Source organism: Typopeltis vanoorti, chromosome 5 (genome assembly GCF_054136105.1).
Source record: "Typopeltis vanoorti isolate ZY-2024b chromosome 5, IOZ_Tvanoo_1.0, whole genome shotgun sequence".
Taxonomy (NCBI): domain Eukaryota; kingdom Metazoa; phylum Arthropoda; class Arachnida; order Uropygi; family Thelyphonidae; genus Typopeltis; species Typopeltis vanoorti.
In genome coordinates, this window is record NC_143553.1 from 131,663,614 (window position 1) to 131,676,878 (window position 13,265).

The 13,265-nt window shown below is 37.9% G+C and overlaps 1 protein-coding gene across 4 annotated transcripts in view; it reads right to left on the minus strand.

The window, feature by feature from the left end:
- Sfxn2 (sideroflexin 2) overlaps positions 1-13,265 on the minus strand; it is a 401,343-nt gene that overhangs the window by 353,310 nt on the left and 34,768 nt on the right. The window contains exon 1 of one of the 4 annotated variants that reach the window (XM_090392731.1): positions 12,337-12,417. The exons of the other annotated variants lie outside the window; for them this stretch is intronic. The gene's annotated coding sequence lies outside the window, so the exon portion shown is untranslated. Of the gene's footprint in view, positions 1-12,336; positions 12,418-13,265 lie in introns of those variants that run through there. 4 annotated transcript variants of the gene reach the window in all.

A 13,265-nucleotide genomic window follows, 5' to 3' on the forward strand; every position in this document is an offset into this window, starting at 1 on the left:
GCTGTTGCAAAACTCGTATTAAACAGGCATGCCAATGCTACATTTCACACCTACCTTATTCAGCCTTTTGGCCTTTGGGATACATTCGTACATTGATGCTGTTATGTATTTCTTTGTAAGTTCCCATGCAGCATTTATTTCCTTACCGCTCAACTCCTCATTCCATGTTATAGCTCAAAGTTGTCTGCTAAGCTTTTCATAATCACCAGCCTTATAATTTCACATACATCATTTCCTCGCAAAAACCTGCATATGACTAGCCACAACACATGTGATTACTTCATGATCACTTTCACCAACCGGAGGAAAATGTGAAATCTCCCCTTCTAACAATTACATCCTCTGATGAAATGATCAGATCTAGAACTCTTGATCCTTGCATGCCTTCCTTTACGTGCTGCCTGAGATAGTTATCTCTCAAGAACTCAAGAAATTCACTTTTCTTATTCCCAAATGCTATCTCTTCATTCCAATCTATACTACCATAATTAAAATCACCCATAATAATTACCCTTCCTTTGTTCACTAATTTGTTTATACATTTCTTCATCACCACCTTCCACATTCCCAGGCCTATAGCAACATCCAACTAAATATGTCTTCCTCTCAACCTCCACGCTACACCACACTGCCTCATAACCATTGCCACTATTTCCCCCTTTCATGTCTACCTTATGTGGACTTAATTCCCTTGCTATCTTCAGCAGGACTCCCCCTTCCTTCCTGCCCTTTCTATCCTCACAAAAAATACTGTACCCTTCCATTTCTATTCCCGTTACATCATCTTCATTCAACCATGTTTCACTTATTCCAATGATTTGGGGATGAATAAACTCAATCAGTGAAACCATTTCATCCCCTTTATATCTGATACTTCTGTCATTTGTAAACAAACACAACAGTTCATTTTTAGGTCTATAGCCAGTCCTTTCCAAGCCATATGTTGGTTGTGATTCCCCCTCACTACACCTGCCAAATCACCTTTATCATGGCTTATCACATATACCTGCTCAGTGTCCACTTCTCCACCCACACTGCAACATACTCCATTCTCATACACACATTCATTGCCACTTTCAACATTCACTCTCTGTATGCCATGTCTCCTTGTCCACCTGACCTCCCCTCATTTCCCTGTTCCTCTTATACATGCTATATATACATGCTACATGGTTCAAATTTCAAATTAATGGGGCTTTTTCTGATGTAAAAAAAAAAAACACGTGATTTCTTTTACATCCATTCCACCCATGAAGAGTTGTACTGCACAGTGAATGAGCTAAGGGACAGATAATCCAGAAACACTGCTCTGGAGACAAACACAGAACTTTTTTCCCAGCTGCTTCAGATCTCCAATAAGTAAGTTGCTAGTAGTTGCACACACCAAGCAATGATATTCATACACTACCTGAAGACATTTCACTAACATCCTTGCTGACACTAGGATTCAAATCCACAAAGAACTGGTTGGAGAGTGGAAGAGAGACGCACTCAGCAACCAGATGGCAGAGTTCAATTTGAAGGTAAGCATTGAAAACTAATTGCGAGTCACGTTTTGCATATTTATTCCACCACCTTCAGGACTGTACAATAAAAAAAAAAATAAAAACAAGAATAAAAACAAACTAATGAAACATAAACAGAATAAAATAAAACATATATAATGGTTAGTTCAACTTGGCCAAAAAGTATAGGCATTAGCTTGACTTTGTTGAAAAGATGATATAGTAATAAGGAAATAATGCAAGGAATATAATATATATATATATATATTAGGATAACCAAGTTATTTTATAAACTTGGTTATTTTAACTCCTAATCCCACGTATGCAAACAATTAAGTTTGCACCTGAAACAAAGTTCAAGTCTAAAGATGGTACAACACCAGGGCAATTCATTGTAAAGGTGGGTAAAGCTCTGATCACTATTCTTAGTATTTTCCCATAATGTAAAGCATATCTCACTAGAAGATGTATACTGCAATGCATTATGGATGGGGTCACTACCCAGACCGGTTTCAACCTTTTTTGAGGTCTCCTCAGTGAGTAGCTAGACCCTAAATACCAAGGTTATAGTAATATTACTATAACCTTGGTATTTAGGGTCTAGCTACTCATTGAGGAGACCTTCAAAAAAGGTCACTACCCAGACCTCAAAAAAGATCCGGGTAGTGACCCCACCCATAATGCATTGCAGTATACATCTTCTAGTGAGATGTGCTTTACATTATGGGAAAATACTAAGAATAGTGATCAGAGCTTTACCCACCTTTACAATGAGTTGCCCTGGTGTTGTACCATCTTTAGACTTGAACTTTGTTTCAGGCGCAAACTTAATTGTTTGCATACTTGGGATTAGGAGTTAAAATAACCAAGTTTATAAAATAACTTGGTTATCCTAATATACAATATCCCCAAGTTAAAAAATTTATCACACACACACACACACACACATATATATATATATAGTATTTTCAGAGAGGAAAGAGGGAACAGAATGAGATGAGGATTTTGCTAACAACAGCAAAGAAGTAAAGCCAAAAAGGTTAGAGTTTAAGAGGACAGGGATGGAGGATAATGCATCTGAAACTATCTGGTGTGAGAAAGAATAAAATATATATAGAAAGGATGAAATATATGATAGGTTGCTACTATAGGGCAGGAGAGTGGGTAAGGAAGAATGTGACATGCATTGCCAAATTAGCACTAAGAGTGCAGGACAAATAATTATTATGAGGAACACAATGAATGCGGACCAAATAATTATTGTGAGGGACTTTGATTAAAAAGACATAGATTGAAAGGAGAAGTGGGCACATGTGGAAAAGAAATGAAATTTATATAGCTACTAAGAGATAATTATCTGAGCCAGCAAAACAGAGGGAACTCACAGTTTGAGAGTGCTGGATCTGGTGATAGCATCAGAAAATTTGTCAGTAACCATGTAAGCCATATCATCTCCAAATGGAGAGAGTGATCAAGCAGTCTTAATGTGGGGTATTGCCTGATATGCAGAGTTTTCAGTTAGAAGAGGTGTGGAATTACAGAGTAGGTGATTGTGATAGGCTGAGCAGCCTGATTGGAACAGTACCATGGTAGATCTGGTTAGGAAAGATATTAATTATGCAAGGAAATGACTGGAAGATGGTCAAGGTGTGTTTGTTGAAAGCAGTATCAGACTGCACCCACAGGATCAAGAGGATAAATCAGATAGGAGTTAGATGGATGAATAAAACCAAGCAAAATATGGTAAGGTGAGGGTACAAAAGCAGATGTGAAGACACTAGCCAAGTAGGCCAAAGAAAATTATTTGGCTATGTCATGAGTTAAAAGAAGATTGACAACAGAAGATAACTTTAATAAGTACTGATGATAGAAAGAGAGGTAACTGAAGCAAACAAAAATAGCATTAACATTAACTGGTGATCAATTTGCAAAGGTGTAAGTTTGAAATACTATAGTGGCAGATGCAACACTGACTTATGTGAGAATAGAGGTAAATGAATAGGAGGCACTTAGAATACTGCAGAGTGGTCATGTGAAGCGACAAGTGGTGAAACAAGAAAAGATTACTGCCAGAAAAGGATATATATGAAATTATAAGATGAGTGATTATGGGAAGCTCTGTAGTCAATGAGCATCAATACATTGGGTAGATGAGCTGTGCAGAAAAGATGTTGATAGTGCATGGAAAATCATAAGGCAGTACCTGACACAAGAAATATATGACTGCATATCAAGGCTTAAGCAAGTAAATAGAGTAGAAGTGAAATCAAGAGCCGTGTTGATAAAGAAAATGCTATGGAGGAAGTACAAGACCGTTGGTGGTGACTGCATCCATGAAGAATATAAAGTGCAGGCTAGGAAGATGATGAGCATGATAAAGAAAAAAAAAGGTGCAGTACGAGAGGAGATTGGCTGGACAGACCAAGTTTAATTCAAGGGAATTCTTCCACTACATGGCAAGCAAGAGGAAGATATTTATGGCAGGTTGTCACCGTGGATAGTAATTGCAACAGAATAACAGTTGCAAAGGATACAGTGGAATTATTGAATGAGAGAGAGAGAGGGGCAAGTATTAGGACAGTTGGAAGAGAAGGAATGAGAGGTGTATCAGGTGTTGATTGGGCTAGATGTTAATAAGACTGTGGGAATGAATGCCATATCACCATGTGTTCTTAAGGAATGTGCACAAGTGAGTTATATCCTTGACCTGGTTATTTAATGAAAGTCTTGCAGTGGATAAGGTTCCTAAGAAGTAGAAAGAAGGCAAAATAGTACCACTCCACAAGCATGGTTCTAGGACAGGTTTACAATTATAGACCAGTCTGTATAACTGCAGTTGTAGTCAAGGTGTTAGAGACATTGGTTAGGAATAGAATACAAGATTGGTTGATAGACATAGTATTCTTTATGATGGTCAGCATAGATTTGTAAAGGGCAGGTCTTGTTTTGGCAATTTATTTGCATTTTATAATAATGTAACAAGTGCATCAGATAAGGGAAAGTCATATACAGTGATATTCTTCGACTTTGCAAAAGTATTTGATAGATTACCGTATAATAAGTTGGTGCACAAATTGCAGAGGATGGGAACAGATAGTATATTGGTTAATGGATTAGAGATTGGCTCTCTGAACAATACCAGCAGGTTGTGTATGATGAAGCAGTGTCTCAAAAAAGGAGTGTAACCACTGGTGTGTCTCATGATTCTGTTCTTGGGCTCTGCTGTTTGACTTGTTTATAAAAGATATATCATGTGGGCTGACTGAGGATCTTCAGTTGTTTGCTGATGGTTGGGGAGAATTATAAGTAACCCTGCTAAAGTTAATTCCCTTCAGGATGATTTGAATAGACTTTAACTTGGACAAAGGAGTGGGGTTGTTGTTTTAATATTAATAAATGCAAAGGGCTGCATTTTGGAGTGCAGAAATACAAGACTATGTACTATATTAACAGTGCCATGCTGCAGGAAGTGAATGAGATTCAAGATTTGGGTGTGATGGTGGTAGACCGAAGTTTAGAGAACATATTGCAAGTGTTGGAAAGACTGCACATCATATATACTGCTGCTAAGATAGGAGGTACTCTAACATGTAGTGATAAGGAGGTGGTTGTGCCACTGCATAAAGCACCAGTTAGACTACACTAAGACAATTATGCTCCGATTTGATCATCTGGTTTTCAATGAAATGTGGAAACATTGGAGAGGTTCCAGAGACAAGTGACTTAGACAATATCAAGTTCGTGTGCTGGTTGCTGGCTATGGAGAGAGGTTGAAGAAATGTGGATTGAGGAGTTTGGTGGACATGAGGAAAAGAAGTGATATGATAGAGAAATTTAAGTTAGTGAGAGGATTTTATCATATTAATCCAGAGGGAATTATAAAGAGTAGAAGATGAGAAAGGAAAAACCAGAGGCCATCCCTGAAAGTTATACAGGAGTGTGGTGAAGAGTAGATTATTAACATGGAGAATTGTGAGGAAATGGAATGCATTATCAGAATGTGTTGTTAATGCAAGCAGTGTTAAGGATTTTAAGCTTCAGTGTAATAAATATGATGCCAGTTGAATGAACCTCCCACAATGAGTCTGCTGACTCCAATAATAATAATAAATGCAGAGGACATAGTGGAATTGTTCAATGAACACTTTATTGGAGTATTTCATCCTGGAGGAATCAATTTTAATACTAGAGGGATAGGACAGGTTTGAGGTTTAGAGGTGCAGGAGGAGAGTGTGTTCCACATACTGAGTACTCTGGATGTTAGTAAAGCTGTGGGACTGGATGGTATTTCACAAAAAGTTTTGAGAGAATGTGCTAAGGAACTGACAGTGCCTTTGACCTGGCTTTTCAATGAAAGTCTGGCTGCGGGAAAGGTGCCCATGGAATGGAAGGAAGGTATAAGTGCTGTAGCAGACTGGAAGTGTCTAATTATAGGCCAGTTTGTGTGTCATCAGTAGTTAGTAAGATCTTGGAGAAAGTAGTGAGGGACCGTATACAGCATTGGGCAGATGAGGGTAATGTTATCTGTGAGAGTCAACATGGATTTGAAGGGGTGCTCTTGTTTTAGCAATATGCTAGCCTTTTATGATAAAGTTACAAGAGCATTACATGAGGGAATGGCATATACTGCCATTTTCCTAGACTTAGCAAAGGCATTGACAGGGTGCCACATGATAAGCTGATATTCAAGTTTCAGGACATGAGTCTGGATGTCAGATTGATCAACTGGATTCAGGATTGGCTGTCCAATATCAAAGAGTTGTGTATGGTGGAGCAATATCAAAGAGGCAGAAGGTTACACGTGGGATTCCACAGGCTCAGTACTGGGACCTATACTATTTATTCTTTATATCAATGACATTGTCTGTGGATTACAAGGGGATATTCAGTTGTTTGTGGATGATGCGAAGCTGGGAAGGGTTATTAGTAATAGTGCAGATGTGGTAGCCCTGCAAGAGGATTTGAATAAGCTAGATAGATGGGCAAATGAATGGAGTGCCAGTTTAATGCAGCAAAATGTAAAGTCTTTAGGTTTGGGACACATCGATGGGATGCTGCATACTCTATGGGAGGAGTTAAACTGGGAGAAGTAGGGGGAGACAAGAGATCTGGGGTTGATGATTGATAGAATCCTGAAATTTAGGGGACATATTGCAAAGGTAGTGAAGGTAACACAGAGGATTGCTGCAATAATGAGAAAGACACTGACCTGTAGAGATAAAATAGTTATTATTCCATTGTATTAGACTCTGATCAGACCACACTTAGACTATTGTTCTCAGATCTGGTCCCCAGGATTTGAAGGGGATAAATTAACTGTGGAAAGGGTACAAAGGCTGATAACAAAGATGGTGTCAGGACTGTACAATGTTAGTTATGAGGATCTGCTGAGGGAGTGTGGACTGCAGAGTTTGGTGGATAGAAGAAGGAGAGGTGATATGATGAAAGGTGGTTACGGGTTGACACTGCGAAGTTCTTTTGCTTGCTTGAACAGCAGGAAGGAGTTATAACAAGGGGCCATTCCTGGAAGTTACGAAAGGAAACTGTGAGAAAGAGGATGAGGAGTAGTTTCTTTGCATGGAGGGTGGTTGAACCATGGAATACATTGCCTGATAGAGTGGTCAGAGCGAAAACAGTCAATGCGTTTAAGGAGTAGTATGATAGACTTTGTGTTTCCATAGGAGGGACCTCCCTCGATGAGTCCTGATAGGATTGTGTTTCCTAGAAAGGATCTCCCACAATGAGTCTTTTGACTCCATGGAGGCCTGAATAATAATAATAATAATAAAATAATAAATACAGCCATGACATTAGATGGGATATTGGTTGGCATATAGAAGGTGCAATGTGCAAGGGAAATGAAAGCACCTCTGACCAAACCATTTAAGCTTCAACTCTAGTAAAGTGCAAAAGAAGTGGAAAAAGGTCAAAAATCTGTTGCATAAAGAAGGCTCCAAAACATATGAAGCAAATTATAGACTAATCTGTATTTCAGGAGTAGTAGTTAAGGTGTTGGAGAAGTTGGTAAAAGACAAAATTCAGGAATGAGTGGACATGAATATGATATTCTATGGAGGAAGCAACATGATTTTGGCAAGGATAGGTCTTGCCTCAGTAATCTGTTCAGTTTTATAATAAAGTGAAAACTGAGTTGGATAAAGGAAATGGCTGTATAATGACATTCTGCACTTTCAAAGACATTTGATAGGATATCCCCACAGAACTTGTTACATAAAACTGAAGCAAATGGAGATGGATATGGAGCTGGTGATATTATCATTATGTGACACCTCCAAGGAGTCCAAAGACTCATCGAGGGAGGGCACTTAATCCACAGCTCTCTGTCTACACTACTCAATCCCTCACTACAGCGAACTGTATCATCTACACCAATGCCATCTACTACCCACCACCACCACCACTAGTATTTTCAGAGATAATCACCAACATCCATGCCCATGGCGGGATTCGAACCTGCAGTCTTTTGGGTGGAGAGCAGATACGCTAACCACTTGGCCAACCAGGCTGGTATATGGACAGGCATCAATGAGTAGTTTATGGGGGAATTGAATATATGAGCAGGCAAGTGACTTGTGTACATGAACTGTTCAACCTGTACATGAACAATAAAAATTTATGATTTATATATATAAGAAAGAGGATCGGTAAAATAACAGAGCCTGAGGAACACCTGCTTAATGGGAAAATCTAAAGAGAGAACATCTTCCACCATTACATGTAGTAAATGACAGGAGAGAAAATTGGCAATCCAGTCACAAAGGGAGGACGACAGATTATAAGCTGGCAACTGCTTCTATGCTATAGGATAGATGCCAGCTGGGTATAATACAGTGTGATAGATGATAAAGAACATGTGTTAGGGAGCACATCTCTTGGCCACAACTGGTGAAATTCCATCAGAACCAGAATCCAATTCTGTCATCCAGGTTGTTCGAGATTCTTCTCCTCTCTTTCTGCCAGAAGGCTACAGGAAGCATGCAATACAATGTTCCAGGTAAAGAAAGATGTGATTTACCTTTATTACCTATGTAGGTACTGGATCTCGAACAACCTGGATAACAGAATTGGATTCTGGTTCTGATGGAATTTAGCGTTAAGCTTAAGTGATGCTGCAATAGTACCATTTGGGTGAGAAAGAGGTAAAAGCACAGATGGACAAAGGTTACACCCAATAGCTTTTGAGAGGGGCCAGAAGGCACTGCTGCCATTGCCATTGACATAGGTGGCAAGTGTTCTACATAGCTATACATAGTCATTTTATGGATAGTATTGCTACTGTGGGCTTCTTCAGTTACGTTGTGAATGAAACTGGAGTGATAAGCTGTTTTCTTTTATTGGACTGCTCTGACAAAGAGTGTCAGAGCAGTCCAATAAAAGAAAACAGCTCTGACAAAGAGTGTCAGAGCAGTCCAATAAAAGAAAACAGCTTATCACTCCAGTTTCATTCACAACGTAACTGAAGAAGCCCACAGTAGCAATACTATCCATAAAATGACTATGTATAGCTATGTAGAACACTTGCCACCTATGTCAATGGCAATGGCAGCAGTGCCTTCTGGCCCCTCTCAAAAGCTATTGGGTGTAACCTTTGTCCATCTGTGCTTTTACCTCTTTAAACCTGGGCTTGAATATATGGTGAGAATTCTGAACAGATGAGTAATGAAATCCTCCATTCCAAGATGGATCATTTCTGTAAACAAGATCACAAGTGGTATCTGAATCTGAAGAAAGGAAACAGTAGTCTGACCATAGAAAGGCAGAGTAAAATTCAGAGATCTTATTACGTGTTGTAGTGAGTGCCAAACCACATTTTTATCACACGTGTACATTTAAAATTAAAAGCAATCTTGTCACATAATATATTATTCATCAGCCCCTCCACTGCCTTCATCAATATGCTCTCTGAGACTGATGGGCTGCCAGGGAAGGCTGCATTCATACATGATGTGAGTTATTGTCTGAAGTGAAAGTGTGCAGTCAGCCAGAGTCAGTATGATGCCCCAAGAATGCAGGCTTGCTGCACTACTTTGTCAGGTTCAGACAATAACTCGCATCATGTATGAATGCAGCCTTCCCTAGCAGCCCATCAGATCCAAACCAAAGTAAAACAGAGGTGAAAAAAAGGCACCTCTGGTCTACTTTGGTTTGGATGCAGTCTCCAGTTCCTAAAATATGTGATTGGTGTAGGTCAATCTCTTGTTAATATATGTTCTGTTGCTTTTCATTGTTGATCTTGAGTTGCTATTACTAGAATGATTAGAAAAGCTTATGTGCTAATAAATATCAGCTACACACAACATGATCGGCTGAGGGAATATGGACTGCAGAGTTTGGTGGATAGAAGAAGGAGAGGTGATATGATTGAGACTTTTAAACTGTTGAGAGGTGGTTACAGGGTTGACACTGGGGAGTTCTTTCACTTGGTTGAACAGCGGGAAGGAGTGATGACAAGAGGCCATCCCTGGAAGTTACGAAAGAAAACTGTGAGCAAGAGGATGAGGAGTGGTTTCTTTGCGTGGAGGGTGGTTGAACCGTGGAATGCATTGCATGATGAAGTGGTGAGAGCGAGAACGGTCAATGAGTTTAAGGAGTGGTATGATAGACTTTGTGTTTCTTAGGGGGGGGCCTCCCCTTGATGAGTCTTGACAGACTTTATGTTCTTAGGAAGGACCTCCCACGATGAGTCTTTTGACTCCATGGAGGCCTGAATAATAATAATAATAACAATTTAAACCATATGTCAAATTGGCAGCTTTCATCCATTCACCTAAGGACAAAATCCTCTTCTTTATCACATCCAGGAGTATATGAAGTGCCCTGTTCTTGTGACTGGGCATCCTGTTGACATCCATCTTGGAGAACATAAAAAATACATTTGCCACTATCATTATGGCAAGTCAAATCTAGCAGATCATGCCTTGGAACCCCTTCACACAGGATCAAATGGAAGAAAACAAAAGCGCTATACAGAAGTCATTATAAATCAGAGAGACTGTTTTTGGAATCAGCAGGAGCTTTAAAACATACAACTGAACAATTATCGATGTATCAATTTACCTAAAATCGAGGAGACAGTCATTTTAAGATCAAATTAATACTTCTTTTTCTCTCTCTTTATCCAACAATAGGGAACTTTAATTCCTTGTGCTATCCACAGACTCAGTGAAAGTACTGATGAAGGCAGCAGAGTGGCTGATGAATTTGGATATAAATTTATGATTTATATCCCGAACAACCTACAACTCCTGATCCACATTAATTTGGAAGTCACAGACTCTAATCTCTCATTTCCTTTCCATCCACTTGCTCAAAAAAAAAAAAAAAAAAACCTGCAGAACAGTTGATCAATGAGGGAGTTAATATTTCCAGTGCTTGGAAAGAGGAATGGAACAATATGGAAACCCTGCCTGTCACAAAGAAGCTGCAAAGGATTCAATGAGTCGAGTGAAGACAATTAAGTGCCTGGTGAACACTTAATTTTATTTGAACCTGACAAGTTAGGAGTGCGGTGTGCCTGCATTCTTGGAGCATCATACTGACTCTAGCTGACTGCACACTATCACTTCAGACAATAACTCACGTCATGTATGAATGCAGCGTTCCCTGGCAGCCCATCAGACTCAGAGAGCGTATTGATGAAGTGGAGTGGCTAATGAATTTGGATATAAATTTATGATTCAAATGATGACTCGTTATGTGACTATGTGTAACGGTTTATTATTATATTTTATTTTGTACCTTAAGATTGCTTTTAATTTTAAATATACCCGTATGAACATGTGGGGACACATGTAAACCCCATCGGGCGCATCCCCTGGTGGTGGATCGGGGTAGGAGCAGTGCCGGCTCTAGGGTCTTTGCCACCCTCAGGCAATTTCTATCTAAGTGCCCCTGTAATGATCCGGACGTGTGTGGTTCTTTTACGACAATAAAAATTTAAATTATTTGAAATTTCTTAAATAAATTTTGAGAACAGCCACACGTTGGTTCACTAAATGTAACGAACCGGGGGTGTTGATTAGGCAGTATAATCGTTAAAAACCCAAATATTCAAAAAAAAGTTAAAGCAAATTTTGATAAAGCCACTTCACTTTAATCGTTGAATATAATGATACGGGGATTATAGCCTTCTCACCGACCCGAATCGCTAACAAAATTAAAATGAATTTTAATTAAAGTTAAAATTTATTTGAACTAATGTTTAAAAAATTCTTGCATTTTACAAGTTATTAAATTCTTAGTAACTTATAAAAATTTCTTAATAATTTTTATAAGTGGAACTATCTTTTAGGAAAATAAAAGAAACTCAAGATAGATGAGAAAATAAGAAAAGAATTCAGAAATAATTAGAATATTTAATATAAGTATTCAAAAAAAAAAAAACATCTTTACAAAATAACAGAAAATAAATTAAATTACATATATATACTTGAATTTTTTTAAATTAAAATTTTAGGATTTTTGATTTCATATTCACAATATTAGAAACGATGGTCTTAACGTCTAATTCCGTACATATATCATTTTCAATAGCTATTAACGCCAAACTAACAAGCCGTTTTTTGTGACATACTTGTTCTTATGTAGGTTTTAATCAATTTCAACTTGGAAAAGGAACGTTCACCGCTCGCTACACTGACAGGTACGGTTAATAGTATTCTTAAAGCAATTGAAAAGTTAGGGAAAGATAAATTATTGGACACAATAAAATTAAGAAAATCGAAAGGGTTTTGATTATTTAAATTATCCTTCCGAAAAATATCCCGGAAATCACATAACTCGTCATATATACTAGTTCTATTGCACTTACGTCTTTATTGTCGCCGTCCTTCAAGAGAATCTCTAAATTGTCACAATTTTTTCGTAAATCTTCGTTATTAATTTGTAGTAATCTAAACAAGAAATTGAAATTATCATAATATGTTTTTAGTTGTTAAAAACGTTCTATTAACGAACACATTGCAATGTCTAGAAGTGTATAAAACACATTCGCTCTAAATTTATCTTCTGGCGATTGTGGCATTTCGTCATGATGCTCGTAGTCAAATTGTCGTGTCTACTTGCATCATCGAATTTCTGTATCAGTTTTAAATTCTTGTTCTCCATCCACCACTTCACTCAGTTCTTTTGCTATTTTTAGAACTGCTTTAAAATTTGTATCTGATCGATACTCTTGTAAGAATATTTTTAAGTTTTCGATAGATTCTAAAGCAAGTGTAATGTTCACATTTTTGTCTTGAAGCATTTTACTCACAGGGTTTACTCTGTTAATTAAATTATGCCAAGTTATAAGAGAGCAAATAAATTTGTAGTCCTTTATTTTAGAACATAATGTTTGTGCTTCATGCTGAGTTTCTTTATTAAAATTTTCATTATTTAAAATTTCAAAAAGTGCATTGTAAATTTCTCCTAACTGATATTGTAGAGGGCGGATTGCATTCATTTTACTCTCCCATCGTGTTTCTGATGGCTGTTTCAATGTCAAATTTTTTACGAACTTTAAAAGGATTGCCCAACGGTTGTGAGAGAATGAAAAGAAATTGTATATTTCTTGAATAATTGCAAAGAAACTATTTGTATATGCATTCACTTTGGCTACATCGTTAATGATTAAATTTAGAGTGTGAGCAGCATACAGCACATAAAATGCTGTAGGATTTTTGTTCGAAAGTCAATTTTGGAGCCCATATTTTTTCCCTTTCATATTTGCCTCATTGTCATACCATAGACCTCGCATGT